This window comes from Euprymna scolopes, chromosome 32 (genome assembly GCF_053919585.1).
Source record: "Euprymna scolopes isolate OS-2025 chromosome 32, ASM5391958v1, whole genome shotgun sequence".
NCBI lineage: Eukaryota > Metazoa > Mollusca > Cephalopoda > Sepiida > Sepiolidae > Euprymna > Euprymna scolopes.
The window spans coordinates 95,772,515-95,795,227 of NC_136513.1; the positions used below are offsets into that span (position 1 = coordinate 95,772,515).

The window sequence follows — 22,713 nt, forward strand, 5'->3', positions numbered from 1 at the left end:
TCAACAAACGTTGCATCACATCGGGAGTCACCAACATATAGAAGAAAGAAGATGAGAAACCTCATTCTAACATTTAAAAACAGCTTTCCTGGTCATCTTAGTTAGTAAGAATAAGGAAACTGGTTAGACGTGGAAGAGTTTCTGTGCAGAAATGTTGATGATTATACATGTTGAAAGAAAGAAGAGTTCATATATGTTTGTGTCTACAGTAGTAACATGAGAAAGAAAGTTTGTGTTCCGCATGGAAGTCCGTGTGTGGAGGTAGCTGTGTTGGCTTGTTTGTGTTTACGTCTTAGTAAAACCCCGAGCCCAAAGGTCAGGTGAGCTCTGTTGAGTCCAAAGAGAGAAGTAGGGAAGTGGACAGGTTTGTTCCACGTGGAGTTGTTGTCCGTCCAAGATCTGGAAAGAAAGAAAGAGAGAGAGAGAGCGTCTGTTGCCGATTTATGTGACTTTTGTTGTTGAGCATCATTCATATTTGTTGCTGTTTTTTGTTGTTGTTTTTGTTGTTGATGTTGTTTTTGTTGTTGTTTTTGTTGATGTTGTTTTTGTTGATGTTTTTGTTGTTGTTGTTGTTGTTTTTGTTGTTGTTGCTGTTGTTGTTTTTCTTGATGTTTTTGTTGTTGCTGTTGTTTTTGTTGATATTTTTGTTGTTGCTGTTGTTGTTGTTTTTTTTGTTGTTGTTGTTGTTGTTTTTGTTGTTGTTGCTGTTGTTATTTTTCTTGATGTTTTTGTTGTTGCTGTTGTTTTTGTTGATGTTGTTTTTGTTGTTGTTGTTGTTGTTGTTTGTAGTTGTTGTTGCTGCTGTTGCGGTTGTTGTTTTTATTGTTGTTGTTACTATTGTTGCTGTTGTTGTTGGTGCTGCTATTGTTGTTTTTTGTTACTGTTACTGTTGTTGTTTCTGTTGCTGTTATTGTTGTTGCTGATGCTTTTGTTGTTGAGCATATTTCTTGTTGTTTTACTTGTTGTTGTTGTTGTTGTTGTTCATGATGATGATTTTTTGCATTCGTTTCCTCAATATTTTTCCATTAAAACTTCTTTCTAGAACGATATCACATACTTATCGGAGGGACCACATGAAGGTTGGCAACATTTCTAAGTGAAAGTCTTTCTGTGGAACAAATGGGATTTGAACTTGGCACACCCAGGTTGTTAGTCCATGTCATTAACCACTTAACTACTGTCAACCTTTTTGTTACTTTTGTTGTTATTGATATTGTGGCAGGTGTGACATTCTTACACTCACGAGATAACCTCCATGCCAACCATCCTCTAAAACACGCTCAACCCGATATCTGTACTGATTTCTAGTGGCAGAAGGTCCACTAGAAGAGAATATGTAAGAATCAAGTATATAACAAAACACATACTTATAATAACAAAACACATACTTATAATAACAAAAAACATACTTATAGAAAGTAGGAAGGGAGACAATAACATACAGAGTGGGGATTAGATATATATATATATATATATATATATATATATATATATATATATATATATATATATATATATACTAGCAAAAGTACCCGTCGTTAACTGGGTTCAAAAACAGCCTACAGAAAATGGACTCTGATCTATGAAAGTATGATAGGTTATGAAAAGGAAGGGTTGTAAAGAGATAGCTTTGAATTTGGGGGTATCAAAACCAAAGCAAAATATGATGAAAGTAAAAATAAAATAGATAAACCCCATAATTTATTATACCATACCTGTTCACACTGAAACACTTATCACAATATTCTGTGGATCTATATTAAAAAAACCTTGTTAAACTTTGTGACATATTTCCATTTTATGGAGGTCAGGCGCGAACGAACACCCCATAATTTTATTATACCATATTTCTTCAAACTGAAACATAATTATCAAAGTATACTTACGCAGATATATATGAAAAGTCTTTATTAAAGTTTGTGTCTATTTCCATTCTATGGAGGCCAGGCGCGAATGCAGACCCCACAATTTTATTATACCATCCCTATTTAAGTTAAAACATACTTATCAAAGTATTATTATGTACATCTATATCAAAAACACTTGTAAACGTTTTTTTTTAATTCTTATATTTTTTATTTCCATACTTTGTGAACCAGGCGCGAACGCAAACCCCACAGTTTTAATGAATCATCATTATGCCAGATCAAACATACTCATTCCTGTGTCTCGATACATCTTCTATCATTGTATGTGATCAGTTATTCACACATAATTATGTGAAGGAAGATTATTTTCAAATATTCTCCTAAACTGGGACCGGAGTAATGGTCTAACTCATGGTCACTGTAAAGCAGGCCTGATCATTGAAAAGTGACGTCATTATGTAAGCTAAAATGCTTGGACATTTTCTATCGAGGTAGTTAAAGCCAACAAAAACAAAAGCATTGTTGAATTAAAAAAATAAATAAATAAAAATACAGAACCCAAGATGCCACACCCTACCCCTCAACTTAAGTACTCGGCATAAACCAGTTAGGACGACTAGTTCTTCCCTCTTCCTTGATATAAACTCAAGACCGCACGGTCAAACTCTTCCAAAGCTAAGTTATGCCATTTTCTATCTATAATTTAGAAATCCACCTGTCTTGATATCGCAAAAACTTATGTATTGCAGACATTATTCTCTATTCATTTTTTTTTTCCAGGTTTGACTAAATTTCTGAACATTTCAATTGCACTTATCTTTCTTTTGCTCTTTTTTTCTGTTGTTTTTTTTTTCTCCAAATTATATCTGCACTATTAACTAAACACTGAAAAATGCTTTTTCTCAACAGTATGCATTATTTCTTAACCAGTCTAAACTTAGTACCTAAGCCAAAATTTTCGACTCTTAACCAGCTTTTAAACAGGTTCTTCCAAACTAAATTAATGAACCCCCCCCCCCAAAACCCGACTTCACAAATTAAAAGTTCCATTACGGTATCTTATAAAGGTAAAGCTCGAATGCTCAAATCATTCTCTATCGAGGTTAGATAAAGCCAAAAAAAAAAAAAAAAAAAATATTCACGCATAATTATGGGAGGGAAGATTATTTTCAAATATTTTCCTAAACTGGGAACAGAGTAACAGACATATTAAGCATATATTAATAAGTCCTTACATTCTTTTTTTTTTTTTTAATGGAGAGTAGATAATACACTGTGGTTGTGTTATCAGCAGCTCCAGTAATTCTCGCTTCTCCTTTTTTGTCCTTAAGTCCTCATTTCCAATGAGTGATTTTTCTGACAAAGGGTGAAGAAAAAGCTGCTTTCCAGGTCGGTAATACTTCGTGAACAGTAGCCTGAGATGTCGGAAATTTTTCTGTTTCTATGTCTATCCTTGTGGCCACGTCACTAGTAAGGGTGCTGGAGATAAACGTTTCATCTGGGCTGACTTTATCCGCCTGATAGTCAGGGACCCGAACCTTGGATTAACCACTAAGGAGGCTGTCCTATCAGCAGGTGTAAAGTACTGGGGCTGCCGTATTGCCATTTGGTGAATGGATTCTGGACCATGCAGTAGTTTCTGGTGGGTAATTGTTACAGCTACAAAAAAAAACTTCTCTATCTCTCTTACTTTCCTTCTCTGTCCTACTCTAACCAAGTCTGTCAACCTGTTCTACAAATCTCAAAAACTCAACATGAAATATCTAAAAAAAAAAAAACACAAGGAAACCTAGAACCCCATCCTCCAACGTAGACCCCTACTACCATGTCTCCTTCTCCAACATCAGGGGTCTAGTCTACGTTCCAACTTTCCAGAGGTTGAAACCCAATTACAGGAGACGAAACCGGACATATTCTTTCTAAGCGAAACTGGCATAAGGCTGACCACTTCCCTAGATGAGTTCATAATTAACGGATACTCCAATTTAACAGCTAAATCTGACCTCCAAGATCGCCATGGGCATGGAATATCCACCAACATTAAAGATGGCTTCTCGCGTGGTAGAGATATCTCCAGAGAAGACCCTAATTTACCTTATATGTGCTTCCGGGTTGTACTTACTTACACCACTGCATTCATATTTGCCCTCTATCACCCCCACAACAGTGGGGTTACTGTCCTTAAGAGTATATCTGAGAAAATTGACCTCATCCTGTCTGCTCATCCTTCGGCTACCATTCACATTTGTGGTGACTTAAATGTCCATAATGTGGAATGGCTGACCCACTCAAATAAGACAGATGATGAGGGGAGGTTCTGTCATGATTTTGCCATTGCCTATGACCTCACTCAGATTGTTCATGAACCCACCCGTGTGCCTGATACTACTGGTCAGTATGCAAGCCTTCTAGACCTTTTTCTCACAACTTCCCCTGAGCTATGTTTATGTTCCGTTCTATCTCCACTGGGATCCTCCGATCACACAGTTGTATCAGTTAAGATAAAAATGAAATACAATAAGTCTTCAGATGTACCTCTCCACCGTACTGTATATTGATACTCTATGGCTGATTGGGATAGCTTCCGTACATTCATATCTGATCTACCTCTGCACTCCATGTTTAAAAAGGAAGTGTCCTCTATAGTATCAGATCTGACCGAATGGTTAATTGTAGGCATAGACTAATTCATACCATCTAAAAAATTCCAACAAAAACCTAACAGAATGTGCTGCTGCCATTGCGCATAGAAATCACTTTTTCCATAGCTACCAATGTAATAGATGTACTGAAACTAAAACTGTCTTCAGGACTGCCAGCAACCACTGTAAAAGAGTAACAAAAAATGCAAGAGAGCTATATGCTCAGTCCGTCAAATCCAAAGTAGCTGAGCAGCGGCTTGGTTCCCACCAGTTTTGGCAAATAACAAACAGGATCCTGAACAGATGCGTGCGTTCTATCCCAACCATTATCAATGGACCTGAGGTCATCTCATCAGCATCAGACAAGGCCAAACTATTCGCCAAGAACTTTGCAGCTAATTCTACCATATGCGACGAAGGTCATCAACTACCCGTATTTCCTCCTACAACAGACAACACCTTATCCAACATACAAATATCTGTGAATGAGGTCGCCAAGCTAATCAAGAACCTTGATTCCAGTAAAGCAACTGACCCAGATGGCATTCCAATTATAGTGTTGAAAAAGCTTCAACCAGAACTTGCCCCCATATTTACAAAACTGTTTAAACGTTGCCTTAAAGAGAAGTGCTTTCCAATACCCTGGAAAACCTCATCAGTATGCCCTGTATTTAAGAACTCAGGTGATAAGTCGTCTCCCTCTCAGTACAAACCAATAAGTTTCTTGTGTGTCATGAGTAAGTTACTGGAATCCATATTAAATAAAGAAGTAGTCAACCACCTCAGCAGAAATAACCTCCTTAGTGATATGCAATATGGTTTCCGTTCTGCTAGATCTACAGCTGATGTGCTAACAGTTATATCCCATAGGATTAGTGAATCTGTCGACAATGGCTTCCTTTCTAGGGCAATTGCTCTTGACATATCAAAGGCCTTCGATAAGGTATGGCATAAGGGCCTACTTCACAAGATTTCCAGCTACGGTATAACTGGAAATGTTTTCTCAATAATTAAATCATTTCTCTCTGATAGGTTCATAAGAGTAGTGGTTGATGGGCAGCAATCAGAGGCCCACAGTATTAATGCTGGAGTCCCCTAGGGGTCCATCCTGGGCCCAACTCTCTTCCTGATCTACATCAATGATCTCCCAAAACACATACTTAAATCATTCGTCAACATCTATGCTGATGACACAACCATCTACAGCAACACATCAAAGGCCGTAAATGACAAAGCTCTCTTTGATTCCCTCTTCTCTGATCTTGAGCATGTGGTTCAGTGGGAGAAGAGATGGCTGGTTACTTTTAATGCATCTAAAACCAAGCTCCTAACTTTACATCATCAACGCTCTGTTCCTCATCTAGCATCAATTGAAATGGATGGCTCTCGTCTTGGGGAGGCTTCATGTTTTGACAAGCTCCTGGGTTTGACCTTTACTCCTGATCTGAAATGGAAAACATACATCAAGTCTGTTGTCCGGGCCGCTGGGAAAATGGTGGGATCCTTCTACCGCTCCAGAAGATATCTCATTACTGATGCAATTCTCTATCTCTATAAAAGCCAAGTACGTCCAAAGATGGAGTACTGCTGCCACATCTGAGCTGGAGCTTCAAAAAACAGCCTATCCTGCCTTGAAAAAGTACAAAATAGACTTTGTGGCTTAGTGGGGAATGCTCTCTTCTCTTCCCTGTAACCTCTCTCTCACAGAAGAGGCGTTGCGAGCCTGTCTTTGTTTTATCATTATTTTCATGGCAAGTCCTCGTCTGAGCTCCAATCTCTGGTCCCCCCCTCTCCAATACTTCATGATAAACACCCATCTAGCTAAAGCCACTGTCAGTAATTTCCCCCACTCTGTATCTGTGCCTAAATCAAAATGTAGATTCCATGAACATAGCTTTTTCCTGAGAAGTGCATGCCTGTGGAACTCTCTTCCGTTTGCCTGTTTCCCACCTGGCTACAACTTGAACGTCTTCAAGTCCAACATAAACAAATTCCTGATTAATTGCCCTCTTAAGTAAGACACTTTATCAAATCTCCAATATCAACTATTACTACGATATTATCGCATTGGTTATTGTACACAAAATGACCCTTATCCCCGAGTGGCTTCCGGGCCTTGATAAGTGGTGACCCCCATGTAAAAAAAAAAAAAAAGAAAAAAGTTTTCTATAAGAGTCAACCATATAGGAGCCTATTCATGACCAGACACACACACAGACGTTCAGCTTTATATATATATATATATATATATATATATATATATATATATATATATATATATATATATATATATATATATATACGAGCAAACAAGTGGATAGTCCTTAATCTGCAGAGTTTCGACGAAATACTTTCCTTCTCATTAGAGGGTAGGAATTAGCAAAATGCGTGATCGGATTCTATTTTATTTTATATATATACATATATATATATATATATACTAGTAGCCTGGCAAGGCCACAGGGGAGATGACTAAAGAAGTAAAATTGAAGCTGCATGCCAGGACACTATATATAAACAAATGTTGGCAAATTTCGGCATATTCATCTCAAAGCAGTAAAACTAAAGCTAGCCTGTCATACGGCATATTTTATTGGTTTGAAAATATAGGTTCTGGTTTACTAATTGTCATAAAATTTTAACCATAAAATAGTATTATAACCTTCAAAAAGCCTGCAAATTTTCATGTAGTTTCGTCCTATAGAACCAAAGATATGAGTATTTCAATATTAAATTTGGCTATGAGTGTAGATATATCCAGATATATATATATATATATATATATATATATATATATATATATATATATATATATATATATACAGTCCCCTGGTAATGCCACAGTGGAGACAATGAAGCAAAAACACCCTAAGCAAAATTCATCTCAAAGCAGTAAAACTAAAGCTAGCCAGCCAAGACACTATATATACAAATGTAGATAAATTTCGGAATATTTTATTGGTTTTATTGGTTGCCAAGGGGTACAAGGTTCAAAAGCTTTGACCTTTGTAGACTCTACCAAACTCCTCCGTCAATTTTGAATCTAAACACTTGAAATTTTAGATGTAGGTTATTTGGACACAAGTTAAACTTTTTAATATATATATATATACATGTACATAAAGTTATGAACAATACATAGGACCCGAGCAAAGCCGGGCTGAACAGCTAGTCATTAACATTTATGTGAGTTATGGAGAGCAGCCCCTGCAAGGTGGTTTGGTCACATGATGACCAATCAGCCTTCAGATTGTTTTAGAATGTTTTCTCATATTGTAGCAGTCGATGTTTACACATCGACATCCAAAAGCAAAATGCGTAAACTGGTTTGTATACATATCGTCGGCGCATACACTATCCTGAATAAAACAGTCAAGAACTTTGCAGCTAATTCTACCCTTTGCGATCAAGGCTGCCAACCCCCAATATTTCCTCCTGTATCAGAAAACACGCTATGTGATATACGTATCTCTGTACGTGATGTTGCGAAGCTAATCAAAAACCTTGATTCCAGTAAAGCAACTGGCCCTGACGGTATTCCAATTATAGTACTCAAAAAACTTCAACCTGAACTAGCGCCCATACTTACAAAACTGTTTAAACGTTGTCTTAAGGAGAATAGTTTCCCATCTCCCTGGAAAATTTCATCAGTATGCCCTGTATTTAAGAATTCAGGTGATCGCTCATCCCCCTCTCAGTACAGGCCAATAAGTCTCCTGTGTGTCATGAGTAAGTTGCTGGAATCTGTGTTAAATACAGAAGTAATCAACCATCTCAACAAAAATAACCTTCTTAGTGACACTCAATATGGTTTCCGTTCTGCTAGATCTACAGCAGATGTGCTTACAGTTATATCTCATAGGATTAGCAAATTTCTCGATGGAGGCAACCTTTCTAAGGCCTTTGATAGGCTATGGCATAAAGGTTTACTTCATAAGATCTCTAGCTCTGGTATTGCTGGAAATGTCTTCTCAATTATTAAATCATTTCTTTCTGATAGGTTCATAAGAGTAGTAGTTGAGGGGCAAAAACCAGAAGCTCACAGTATTAATGCTGGTGTCCCTCAGGGGTCCATCCTGGGCCCAACTCTTTTCCTGATCTACATTAATGATCTTCCAAATCACATCCTTACATCATTTGTAGACATTTATGCTGATGACACTATCATTTATGGTAGCACATCTAAGACAGTAAACGACCAAGTTCTCTCCAATTCTCTCTCCTCTGATCTTGAGCAGGTAGTACAATGGGGTAAGGAGTGGCTGGTTACTTTTAATGCATCTAAAACCAAGCTTCTCTCTTTACATCATCAACATTCTGATTCACATCTGGCATCAATTGAAATGAATGGCTCGTCTTCAGGAGGCCTCTAGTTTTGACAAGCTTCTTGGCTTGACCATTACTCCTGATCTTAAATGGAACAGGTACATCAAATCTGTTGCCAAGGCCGCTGGAAAAATGGTGGGATCTTTCTATCGATCCGGTAGATATCTCACTGCTGATACTATTCTCTATCTATATAAGAGCCAGGTACGTCCAAGGATGGAATACTGTTGCCACATCTGGGCAGGAGCTGCTAGAAAGGACTTGTCCTGCCTTGATAGAGTTCAAAATAGACTTCGTAGCCTCGTAGGAGATGTCCTTTTCTCTTCCTTGCAACCTCTATCTCACAGAAGAGATGTTGCGAGTTTGTCTCTGATGTATCATTATTTTCATGGAAAGTGTTCGACTGAGCTTCAATCTATGGTCCCCACTCGCCAAACTTTCACAAGAAACACTCGTCTAGCTGAAAACACTATCAATAATTCCCCTCACTCTTTATCTGTGCCTAAACCTAAACGTAGATTCCATGAACAAAGCTTCTTTCTTAGAACTGCACGCCTGTGGAATTGTCTTCCGTTTTCCTGCTTTCCGGCTGAGTACAATATGGTTGTCTTCAAGTCTAACGTAAATAAGTTTCTGATGAGCCGTTTCATATAAGTTAACAAATTTACCAAATTTTCATTACTAATGATTACTATATTGTCCAATTTCTACTGTAGACTCTTTAACCCTTATCCTTGAGTGGCCTCTTGACCTTGATAATGTGGTGATTCCTATGTAAAAAAAAACCCAAAAAAACAAAAAAAAACAAATGATTATATTGTGGACTAATCAGAAACTTTCTGAATTTATTTGAAATGGTCTGTCTGGGAGCTACCTAAATCCTTTAAAAAGCCAGATTTTTCTTCAATACACTAGTGAAACCAGTTGACCCGAGTCTACGGATTGGTGTCACTGGGTGCTTCCCTGTTGGATACTTTACTCTCCACACACACACACACACACACACACACACACACACACACACACACACACACACACAAACATTAATGAGCATGCAAACACTCACATCTCATGAACTCATTATCGTCTCTCAATCTGTATAAACTTTATGCATGGAAATATTTCCAATCTTTCTCACTGAACTATCTTACTATTACGAAATAAAATGAGTAATGTACTCTTATAAACAATTTTCAATGAATTATATTTTATTCCAATGAATTATGATTTATTTCAATGAATTATATTTTATTTCAATGAATTATAATTTATTTCAATGAGCAGAGAAGTTTTGAATATGATTTTCCTGATATATATATTATTTTAATTGGAATTCATTATTGAGATGAGTATTATTTATTAATTTTTATTTATTGTGGACTATTATTCTCATCTTACTTAGTTGTTGTTTCATGACGTTTCGGCCAACTATTCCTCTAGCCTTCGTCAGGTGGTAACCGTGACGTGATAACAACTCCGAATCTCCTAACTGCATTCTCAGCAATTACTGCCATCCATAGTTGTTGTCATCTCACCATATTTTTGGCCAACTAATCCCCTGGCCGGCTTTGGGTATGATTGAAACTGCTATATTGAAACCCGAAGGGGCCTGTGGCACAGTGGATAGAGACGTTGAATCTCTACTGTTGCGGGTGAGAATTGTCTGAAGATAACGGTTTAAATCCTACCCAAAGCTGGCCAGGGGATTAGTTGGCCAAAAATATGGTGAGACAACAACAACTATGAATGGCAGTAACATAGGTTCCTATAAAATATCCTTTAATTTTGAAATTTGAGAATCTACTATCAGATAATGTATGGAGTACTGTAATGTCATATTTGGGCTGGTGAATAAGATCTGTACCTATTTGAGGATTCTTGATAAGATACAGAAAGATATCTGCAATTGGTGCCGCTCTTCTTCTCAGCATCTCTTTCTCACAGATGTGATGTACTGGTCTCAGTTTTTTCTATAAAAAGACAAAATATAAATATTTTAGAATTTACATTGGGAGATCATGTTTGCATAGAAGTTTAACAATGCTCATTTCCGGACCATTCTAACGTTTTGGGAGAATTAAAAAAAATTTTTTTTTTTTTTTAATGGGACTCACCGGGACAACAGCATAGTAATAATTAGTGATGGAAATAGGGTAGAAATGAACTATTTAGGAGGACAGTTCAACAAGAACTTATTTACATTGAACTTGAAGACAACCATATTGCAGTCAGCTGGAAAGCAGGCCAGCAGAACAGAGTTCCACAGGTGGGCAATTCTAGGAAAAAAAGCTTTGTACATGGAATTTGTTTAGGTTTAGGCACAGATAGAGGATAAGCATTTTCAAGGAACTTCTTTTAGATGAGAACGCTGAGAAATCATTGAAGATAAGGAAGAGAGTTTGGCCTAGATCACTAACAGCATGAATGGGAGGAAATAAAAAACCTATGAATGCTATATCGGTGGGTGTTCACAGCAATTTTTTCTATAAATACTAATTCCATTCCATAGTCTTGAGTCCCTGGAGGGGCATAGGCCATCCACAACTTTTTAGATGCTTTTGTTGCGAGGAGTTTTTTTTCGGAGTGAAGGTGCTGTCCCCACGCCCAACCTTTCCAGAAGGTACACACAGAACCTAGCCTTCCCAAATAGTCACCCATCTGGTGCTAGGCAGGCTCAACATTGCTTAACATTGGTGATTTGACGAGAACCGATGTGTCAATGTGATTGTGCCGTACTATAAATACTAATAATGACATGTAATTTTAAAAAATTATCTGATCTATTCTCTGCTTCCTTTCTTCCAGGTCTTTTGACTTGGTGGTCTGGTTGTTTTTATCAAGTCACAATTTTAATATCTCATTGTACAACAGCTTCCTATTTCAATTGTTTCTTTTCTAAAATTGTAGGCTTATCGAACTGTTTTCATTTCATTTTGTCTTTATTTTTCAAGACTAATATGCATATCCTCATTTTTCGTTCTTATTAACTCCTTACATCAAGTGGCTTCATGCCTTGTCTGGAGCGATTTCCATGAAATAAAATACACACACACACACACACACACACACACACGCAACAAGATTTTATGCTTATCTTTCCTCTCCAAAATAAATTAAATTTGTCGCCAATACCCTGTGTGTGTGGATGTATGTGAATGTGTGTGTGTGTGTGTGTGTGTGTGTGTAAGAGAATTTGAGTTGCGTGCGTTTGTACGTTGGTGCTGACCAAAATTTAAACACTTTTCTTTTGAAAAAATGCTGTCCCGTGATAAATTTATGTGCGTATGTACATCCGTAGAAAACGAAATCTATCGTGAAAGGTCATCAAGGTGTTACTATGAAAGCCCGGATGAAAAGCAAAGGTTTTTTGTTTTGTTTTATTTTTAATCCTTTTTTTTCTTTCCATAAACAATTTTTCCATTTTCTCGTACACTTTCAAGAGATTGAGTCTCTTCTTGTGAAACTGGGTCTTCCTTTTTCAGGATGATTTTTTTCTGCGGTACTATTCTAACTTCATTCCAGCCTGATTTATTTATGTTTTAAAACTTCGAAAATGTCAAGGCTGGAGTGGAAAAAACAAGGATAAAAATGGAATGGATTTTTTAAAAGGGTAAATAAATATGAATATTTAAAAACAGAAATGTGAATTAAAAAAAAAATGTGGATATTTAAAAACAAAATTTGAATATAAAAAAATTGCTTAGTTAAAAAAAATATTAATATTTTTTTTAACAAACAAGAAAAAAGGAAGTTGTGGAAATATTATTTACTGCTATTCTGACAAATTCACCTCGTGGTAATTGACTTGTTTAATTTAACATGGATTCATTTTTTTTTTTTTTTTTTATAAAAGAAAATCCTTTTTCATATTTGGTGGAAATTTAAATGGTACTTCTGCAGTTTAAAGCCCGTTTTTTTCCGTCAGTCTCGCTCGGCAACGCCCGGCGAACGACGGAAACCACCGGATTATACCGAGTGAGCAAAAAAGTAAGAAAAAGAAAAGAAAGGGAAGGAAAGAGTTTTAAAAGGAAAAGAAAAAAAAAAAAAAGGAAGGGCAGAGTATTATTGTGCTTATTCAAGTCTTGTAACAAGGAAGGAATATGAATAATTCCAGTATAAACACCCCCACAACCTCTCCATGTTAAGAACGGCTTTCCGAATAAACACCCCAACCTCGAAAGCCGTTTTTAACATGAAGAGGTTGGGGTGTTTATTCCGAAAGCCGTTCTAAATATGGGGAGGTTGGGGGTGTTTATTCCGAAAGCCGTCCTTAACATGGGGTGGTTTTGGAGGCGTTTATACTGGGCTGGGGGCCGGCTAGGGTAGGTCGAAAGAAAGTACCGAAATTACTTTCTATACACAAAAAATACCGAAATTACTTTCTATACATAAACAAAATAAAAAATATATTTGTTTACTAATTCAAAGAAACAAAACTTTTAGTTACCCCCCCCCCAAAAAAAAACACAATTCCCATAAAAAATAAATAAAACAGTAAAATTAAATATTGTTTTATTCGTTTTTTTATTTTTATTTTTTTATTGACTTCCGTTCGCTCGGTATAATCCGGCGGTTTCCGTCGTCCCTGCGGGCGTTGCCGAGCGAGACTCGCAGAAAAACAGGCTTTAAACCACAGAAGTACCTTTTAGATTATCTTCTCTTTCAGAGTTTAATTATTTTTTAAAAAACAAAAAATAGAAATCATGTGAAATAATTTTTAAATAACTAATTGTGCAGATTTGTAAACTTTGTCAACGAGGCTATTTTATTTTTCACGTATTTTTTAAAAAATTATTTTATTTTAATATTAAAATGGATAAAATTTACATTTTAGCTATAGAAATTCAATTTTTCATGATTTTAACTAATTTAAAAATAAATTGATTAAAAATATTTCAAACGAGATTTTGTTTGTAACAACGTGATCTAACCTAAAAATAATTTACAATATGGCAGCCAATTTTTTTTTTTTTTCAGCACTTTTGATTTTAATTTGTTGTTTTTCTCCCCCATAGTATTTTCATGCTTTCTATTTATATTTTATCATCGTGTTTAATAACAATTTTAGTACATTTAATGAAATTTGAGAGTTATGTGATGGTTGATAAAATCTATCAGCAAGAAAATGATAAATCGTAACAATAATCCAAAATGACTCATATATATGCCGATTGCCGAGTAGCGCAATAATTGTTTTATACATTTATTGTCCCGGAATACAGACCGTGCTGAAAGATAATGGGTATTTATTTTACGGCTTCCAAGGTTGGATGTGTTTATTTCCGAAAGCTGTTCTTAACATGGGGAGGTTGGGGGGGTGTTTATACTACACTGGATACTTTGGTAAAAAAATATGAAATGTTATTACTACTTATTCTTAACATGAGAAGGATGGACGTTTTATAACTATTGTGTACTTTCACCTGACAATCGTAAACATAAAAAATTACATTGCTTAATATCCGAAAAACTACTTATTTGCGGAAAATTTATGCGATATTCGTTTTCAGCATACTTGTAAAAGTAGTCATTTTAAAGTAGTTGAGGTCACTGGCAACGAATCTGATAGTCAAACTTGGAGAAAATTTACCGTTTGCATGGTATTAACCCCCTGAACCCACAAACTACTTTCCACCATTTTGCAGCTTCCGTTTACGCTACCCGCATGTGCGCTGTAGCATAAACGACGGCTTCACCAAGAAACTACGTTGGAGGGGGGGGGTAAATTTTTACGACCTGCTTCAGCGTAGTAATAACACCCACAACCACTCCATGTTAAGAACGGTTTTCGGAATAAACACAACTCAACCTCCCAATGTTAAGAACGGCTTTCTAGGTTGGGGAGTATTTATTCCAAAAGCCGTTCTTAACATAGAGAGGTGGGGGTGTTTATAATATGCGGGGGGGGGCACGTCGTAAAAATTGACCCTTTTTTTTTAACAAAGATTCCCAAATTTGAAAAGCTTCACCTGAAAGAAGGTCATTGATAGGATTAAGGGAAAGCATGTAAAAAAAAAAAGTTGTAATTTGCTTCTTAGGTTATTTCTTAAAAATAGTTGACATCTGCTTTCAGAGGGTAAATTTATCTATGAGGGCTGTAGAGGACCAGGACATATAAATCCTAATCCCGTTACAAAAGAAAATAATGAAACGAATGGAATTGAAGGAAACAAAAACTCAATTGATGGATAAGATAAACGTGTAATTTATTTACTGTTGAAAGAATGAATGTTTTAGATATAACACGTGTTCATGTCCGCGTGGGTGTAACCATCGTTTGTTGCGGGATTGGTAGTATAGAAGGAAAAAGGAAATGTGTGTCCATCTCACGTTCGGGTCACTATCGTTTGTTCGCGCGTTGGAAGAGAAGTGAGTGATGTAGTGGAAAATTGGAATGATAGTCCAACGTGTAGACAAAGAAAAGGATAGAGGTTAAACTGTGCGCCATGTTAGTCGTCAGCTACACGGTGGTTTTCTCTGGCACAAGCAGTAGATAGAGACAGAAAGAGTGAGAATGTCATTCCAGTTCATGGAGAGAGAAAGCGTATAAAGTGTACGTACGGTCTGATAGCTTTTTGTCCCACATAGTAGCAAATGGCGTGAGGCATGCGTGTGTGCGCACATGCCGAAAAGGCACGCTGTCGGTCTGTAGACCGTCCAGCTAGGAGGCTGGTCTGAAAAAGCTGGAAACAGCTTGTCTCTTCTTTTTATAGGTGTTTCCGGTGGTCTTTTGCGCATGCGTGGATTTCCTTTGAAAGAGGAAGTGACGTTGTCCATGTGTGCATGTATATGTGCGTACGTTAGCGTGTGTGTGTGTATACACGTGAATGTGAGTGTATATACGCGAACGTGAATATATGTACGTGTGTGGATGTGGGCACGTATGTTTGTGTGCGCATATGTATATGACAAGTAATATAGCTTGAAATGTGAACGTGTGTTTTTGTGTGAGACTAGAAAAGGCTCGCGCAGGACCCTATATTAATTACATGTAACTGCTCTGAAAATCTTGACGGTAAAGCAAAATAAAAAACCCCAATCATTTTAGAATTTAGAATGAAGGACCAGTTGTGAATATAAATGTAACATAAAATGATCATCTATTTCCTGACCCAAAGTTTCTAATTAGATAATGTTCAAAGAGCATATAACAAAGAGTATGTGAAAAAAAGAAAATCAAAATACTTTAAATTTATTAATAATATATATTTCATATATATGATGTTCTTACTTGCGTCAGGTGGTGCTATAGTTCAAGATGTCTTCCCTTTGTTAGGCGTGTGTTTGATTTTCAAGCATGCGTGGCAGGTTTTAATGCAAGTAAGAACATCCAACATGTAAAAATAAATAAATAAATAAATAAAATATTACATAAAAAAATAAAAAAAAAATATATATATATATATATATATATATATATATATATATATATATATAAAGCTGAATGTCTGTGTGTGTGTCTGGTCACGAATAGGCTCCTATATGGTTGACTATTTTAAAAAACTGATTACATATAATGATAGAAGATGTATCGAGTCACAGGAATGGGTATGTTTGATCTGGCAGAACAGTGGTTCATTAAAATTGTGGGGTCTGCATTCGCGCCTGGTCCACAAAGTATGGAAATAAAAAATTTAAAAATTAAAAAAAAACGTTTACAAGTGTTTTTGATATTGATGTACATAAGAATACTTTGATAAGTATGTTTTAACTTAAATAGGGATGGTATAATAAAATTGTGGGGTCTGCGTTCGCTCCTGGCCTCCATAGAATGGAAATAAGCACAAACTTTAATAAAGACTTTTCATATCTATCTGTGTAAGTATACTTTGATAATTATGTTTCAGTTTGGAGAAATATGGTATAATAAAATGATGGGGTGTTCGTTCGCGCCTGACCTCCATAGAATGGAAATATGTCACAAAGTTTAACAAGGTTTTTTAATATAGATCCACAGAATATTGAGATAAGTGTTTCAGTGTGAACAGGTATCGTATAATAAATTATGGGGTATATCTATTTTATTTTTACTTTCATCATATTCTGCTTTAGTTTTGATACCCCCAAATTCAACCCAAATTTACAACCCTTCCTTTTCATAACCTATCATACTTTCATAAATCAGAGTCCATTTTCTGTAGGCTGTTTTTGAACCCAGTCAACGACGGGTACTTTTGCTAGTATATATATATATATATATATATATATATATATATATAAAATGAAATAAGAATTACAGTTAAGTTTACCAAAATGATCCAAGATGGCAAAACTAAAGTAGTTCCTGGATATGACCTTAAACTATATCCAGTGGTGAGGCCCCAGCTTGCGGACTTTGAAGAGTGTGGAGCCACTCTTTAATTCCCATTGCTCCCAGTCCACTCTGACCTAGAGTGGTAGTACCTGTTAGGGTCCTAACTATGGGTTAAATAGAAACCCACTTGAAAACAACAAATATATTCTATTAAAAAATTTTCTTCAAAATCTTTGGACTCTGCATTAAATAACCCGAAAAGGGTTGATATGCCGTAAAACAAAACCCAAACAAAACTAAAGTAAATAATAATATTAAGTAAGTAATAAATATTAAAGAGTTAATATTTATAAAGTAATATCAACCAGATATTTTTATATATATATGATTATGCATATACACAAGAATTGGATAAAAAAAAGTAAAACTGTATAGCTGGTTCCACCATTATATCTTATGTTGTGTCAGTTTGAGTCTATCCGTCATACCTTTGCATTGTTCTGCCTTCTATAAACTTAAATTTCTTTTTATATACACATTAAGCAATGCTTCAAGCAAACTACTTTAACTCATTTTTAATAATAGTTTTCATGTAGACTAGCGGGGTTACCTGGCGATGCCCGGGTGTGTGGAGGTGGTGTAGTAAAGAATCCTGGGAGGTTTTAAAAAAGTGGTAGTAGCGGAGAGAGGGGGGAGTTACAACAGTAGGTAATCCGGGTGGAGAGAGGTGTTAAAAAAAGTGGTAGTAGGCAGGCAGGCAAGCTTGAACCCATAACGCAAGGAGGAAAAGAAAGTGAAAAAAAAGTGTAACAGCTTAGCTGATGTGTCCATGGCAAAACCGGAAGTTGCAAGATAAAATGTGTGTGTGCGTGTTTTTATGTCTGCGAAAAAACTTCTGACACACGTGACGGATCCTCACGAGATCAGCATCGTTTTGAAGTTTGACATTTTGGATGACAAACATTGAAAAATTGGCCAAAGGTATTAATTCCTTCACCCTCAACTCGCCTGTTTTTTCCAAGGAGGGGTTGCTTTTTTCGTCAACATTTTTACAAGTCATCGTCTCTGTTGGATTGACAACGCTTAATTTCAACGCTCTTAACTTCGGCTAAGACGTTACGTTTTTTTTCTTCCTTCGCGTTATGGGTTCGACCCTACCTACTACCACTTTTTTTTCTCTTTTTAATAACACATCTCGACCCAGGATGCCTACTGTTGTTTTGATACCCCCCGCCTGCTACTGCCAATTTATTTTCGGGATTCCTTACTACACCACCTCAACACATCAGGGCAACGTCGGGTAACCCCGCTAGACGTTAAGATGATATAGAAAGTAGGATTTGAAAAGCCAGCGCCCTCAAAGAAGAACACTTTGACCTGCAAAAAGATGCCTGGACTGTCGTGTTGACATACTCCCTTCGCAAAGAGAAAAGCCATATCACAAGACGCTGGGTACTCCCACTAAAACGCTATGTTTTTTTTTCACCTTCTTTTCCTATTTGCGTTACAGGTTCGATCCTGCCTGCCTACTACCACAGGCTACCTACTGTTTTGGTTCCCCCTCCCCAACCTCTCCACAACCCCCGCTACTACAACATTTTTTTAACACCTCTCTCCACTACTGCTTTGATCTACCCCCTCCCTCCCTAACCTCTCCACACCCGGGCAATAGCGGAGACCCCCACCAGCAGGAGTCCCTGGCATTACCTGGGTGTGTGGAGTTGGTGTAGTAAGGAACTCAAAAAAAAAAAAAAAAAATTGATGGTGGTGGGGGGGGGGGTCAAAACAATAAAAGTTAGCCCGGGTGTTTGGAGGTGTGTGCTGAGCAAAAAAAAAAAAAAGTGGTAGTAGGCAGGCAGGCTCGAGCCCGTAACATGAAGGAGGAAAAAAACAGTAACGTCTTAGCTGATGCGTCCATGGCGAAACCGGAAGTTAAGAGCATTGAAATTAAGTGTAGTCAATCCAACGGAGATGATGACTTGCAAAAATGTCGAAAAAAGTGACCCCTCCTTGTAAAAAAAAAACAGGTGAGTTGGGGGTGAAGGAATTATTTTTGGCCAATTTTTCGATATTTATCGTCCGAGATGTCAAGTTTCAAAACGATACCGATCTCGTGAGAATCCATCGCGTATTTTGAAAGATTTGGCAGACATACAAACACACACACACACATTTTGCCTTTTATATTATAGAAGATGAGGACCATCATTTACCCCCCCCCCCCTCTCTTTACTGCGAAAGAGATTTTACTGGTGTGGATAACGATGAACCCTTTACCGAGTTGTGTTCTTTGGATCCTAACTGGATCACAACAATGTGAGAAAAATCCGAAAAAAACTTTTTAGTGAAAAAAAAACAAAGGCAATTTTGCATGACTTTTGATTTTGATGTTGAAAATGTAAAAAGAAACACTGTATCACACAGGTAGACATTATTCCATCTTTGACATAATCACGTTAGATCACCAAAGTTAAGCCTGGTTAGTACTTTATGTAGGAGGACATCGACACCTCCATGCAAGAGCTGCAAAAACTTAACGCCGTTATAGTCCTTTTGCATTGTGTTCTGCAATCCTGAACATGCTAGTGCCCATATGTATATCGCCACAGGTATATACATCGCGAATATTCAGTAGGGCTGGACTGGAAACTTAGGCAAAGCACTAGTCAAGTTAATCAGCCAATCATAGCATATAAGAAGTCAAGCAGACGGCTTTTTGTAAATTGGAAGAAAAGTAGAAAAAACTTTTTTAGTTATTAATTTTAAATTATGGCGCAGCACCCAGCAATTAATCTAACTATGCTGGACAAGTTACTACAGATGTCTGAGCAAGTCGTAGAGTACTGTCAACGAAATAAACTGATAGCACCTGAAATTTAGGTGCAGGACTTGGCTTCAAAAAATTCTGAAGAAGAGAATGTGGGGTGGGCACGGAACATACCGTTACCAATTGGAAAAACTAACTCTACCTGCCTCCTAAAAACAATTCAGTTTTTAATCATGCGAAAGAAAAAAACGTTTCTACTTGTTTACAAAAAGAAAACAATACTGATTCATAAAACTTATGGTAGATTGTTATTATATTTGATTTTATTGTTTTGCCATTTTTTAAAAAAATTGTAATTCGTATCCAACGGTTATTTTCTGTTTCGTATTGTTTTTAAGATTTGCTCGGCGGCACTCAGCATATTTTGACGGTTTATGTCATGTACCGGGCAAACACGAACGGACATTTACAGAAATTCAGTTCATAATTATATATACGAGTACCTGCTTACAATTCGGCTTGCTTATGAATTTCATACTCCTATGAAACTTCCTCTTTCAGAGGAAGATGGTGCAATCTGCCTAGAGTTAGTCGTGCTTCGATACGGAATTAAAAATGGACAAAATGATGGAAAAGTTCAGATAAGTGTTTGCATTGAGTAAAAACCGACAATGTATTATTCACGAATTGACTAAATTCACAGATACAAGATCCAGGTTTAGACCGAAATGTGTCTTAAATAAAGACTTATAAATGGCATAATTTAAGCCATGGTCATAAAACTGTTAGCAGTAGACAGAGTCTACTTAGCTAATTATGGAATGCATAAAACTTAGGAATATCATAACCAATACAAAACTTTGAAAATGTGACAGGGATACATGTTTATTCATATAATTCTGAGGCAGCACTTCAAATTGTATTGTTATTTTGATGGCAAGTGCTCGGCTGAGCTCCAATCTATGTCCTCCCCCTTGCCAAACTTTCACAAGAAACACCCGTCTAGCAGAAAATACTATCACTAATTTCCCCCACTCTTTATCTGGGCCTAAACCTAAACGTAGATTCCATGAGCAAAGCTTCTTTCTTAGAACTGCACGCGTATGGAATTGTCTTCCGTTTTCCTGCTTTCCAGCTGACTACAATATGGTTGTCTTCAAGTCTAACGTAAACAAGTTTTGGATGAGCCGTTCCATATAAGTTAACAAATTTACCGAATTTCCATTACTAACGATTACTATATTGTCCAATTTCTACTGTACACGCTTTAACCTTTATCCTCGAGTGGCCTCTTGGCCTTGATAAGTGGTGATGCCTATGTAAAAAGAGGAAAAGAAAAAAAACAAAAGAACATAGTCCAAAAAGAGATTGCTAGTACATCTTTAAGCAAACATTGGTGTGATTATGCAGAAGGTCTAATGTGAATGTATATCGTCGCAGGTTTGGTCTGTTCAGCCATAGCACAGGGTGGCATTTAAGCATTACGATGAGGCAAAAACCATGAAATAACCAGTAGGCAACAAAAGAAACCATTACATTCCGACAAGTAGACAGCAGATCTAATCTAAGCACATCATATATTCTAAAAGGAACAGAATCGCTGCAGGGAATATGTATATATCTGATGGTAAGATGCTATAGACGCTGAAGAGAGTCAGAGAACACCCAGCTAACTCTGGGGAACACTAGGACTCGTATTCCAAGTAGGGACGAATCATTGCCATTCATGAGGAATTTATTAAAAATTATTTTTAAAAAAAGGAGAAAAACCATGCAATTTATAACAGGGCTCTACGGACAAATTTATCTTTAGTTGACCTTTGACAACTTAAATATTTTCGTTTACTCGTCAAATAGAAAAGTTACTAGCCAAACCCAAATGATTTTTAGAATGTGACGTCTTCGTTCTGTGACGAGTATGTACATCATAAAGATTTTTCTGTATATTTTTTTTAAATAAGTGTAATTCTAAATATACAACAAATTTTATGTTGAGACTTGAAGGTATAAACATTCTGATTTCCTCAGATGATTTTTTCTAAACGGCCTTCGTTAAAAAAAAAAAGTGTATATTGTTCTATTAAACTTTTATTGTTTAAATAATTTAATTCTTTTTTTATTTTAATATAAAAAAAAAAGTTGAAAAGATATTTTTCACTCAGTAGTGAGCTTTGAAAAATTGTCAGTGAAAGAAATGCAATCGCCAAAAGATAAGCATTTCATTATTTCTAATCGCCATTTTGAAAAATCACTCGCAAATACGACTGTTTCACTCGCAATGTAGAGTCCTGATGTATCAGGTCTGTTATTGCAGACATTGATGATCATGGCACTCCAGTACTCTTTGTATTTGGTCTTTCTGATTAGATCTATAGTCGTGTTTCCAGTGACCTTGCTGAGACTGTCAGTGAACTTTGTTTGTTGTCTTCCTCTTCTTTTTTTTACGGCAATTTTATTTATTTTTTTTTTCCTAACATCAAGCTTTTTTTTTTTTTTGTCAAGCCATTAAATGGCCGAAGAACTTTAACTATCTGGCGTGGACGGTATTGAGTAGTGATCTTTATGCATGACTTCTCTTGTTTGTCTTCCTTTCTGGCCATGATATTCATAGAATTCTCCTTTGCTGCTTCCAGCTGACTTTCAGCCGCCTTTGTTACTGTCCAACATTCACAATTGTAAATGAGAATCGATCACATGTACATCTTCAAATAATAAAAGACTCGATATACAGGGTATTGAGATTTGGGAAAATCTTTGTAATCAGTTTTCGGCCAGAGATTTGGCTGTTAAAGGGTCAAAGTTCAACGATTTGACTTTTGAGAACTCTACCAAACTCCTCTGCCAATTTTGGGTATA

The 22,713-nt window shown here is 36.5% G+C and overlaps 1 protein-coding gene across 7 annotated transcripts in view; it reads left to right on the forward strand.

The window, feature by feature from the left end:
• Window positions 1–12,024: 12,024 nt before the first annotated feature.
• LOC145256513 (sodium channel modifier 1-like) overlaps window positions 12,025–22,713 on the forward strand; it is a 61,304-nt gene continuing 50,615 nt past the window's right edge. For 2 of the 7 annotated variants that reach the window (XM_080115493.1, XM_080115498.1), the window contains exon 1: window positions 12,025–12,198. The gene's annotated coding sequence lies outside the window, so the exon portion shown is untranslated. Of the gene's footprint in view, window positions 12,199–12,219; window positions 12,447–12,468; window positions 12,633–13,073; window positions 13,475–16,294; window positions 16,655–22,713 lie in introns of those variants that run through there. The other 5 variants (XM_080115497.1, XM_080115492.1, XM_080115494.1 and 2 more) reach the window with 5 other exon arrangements.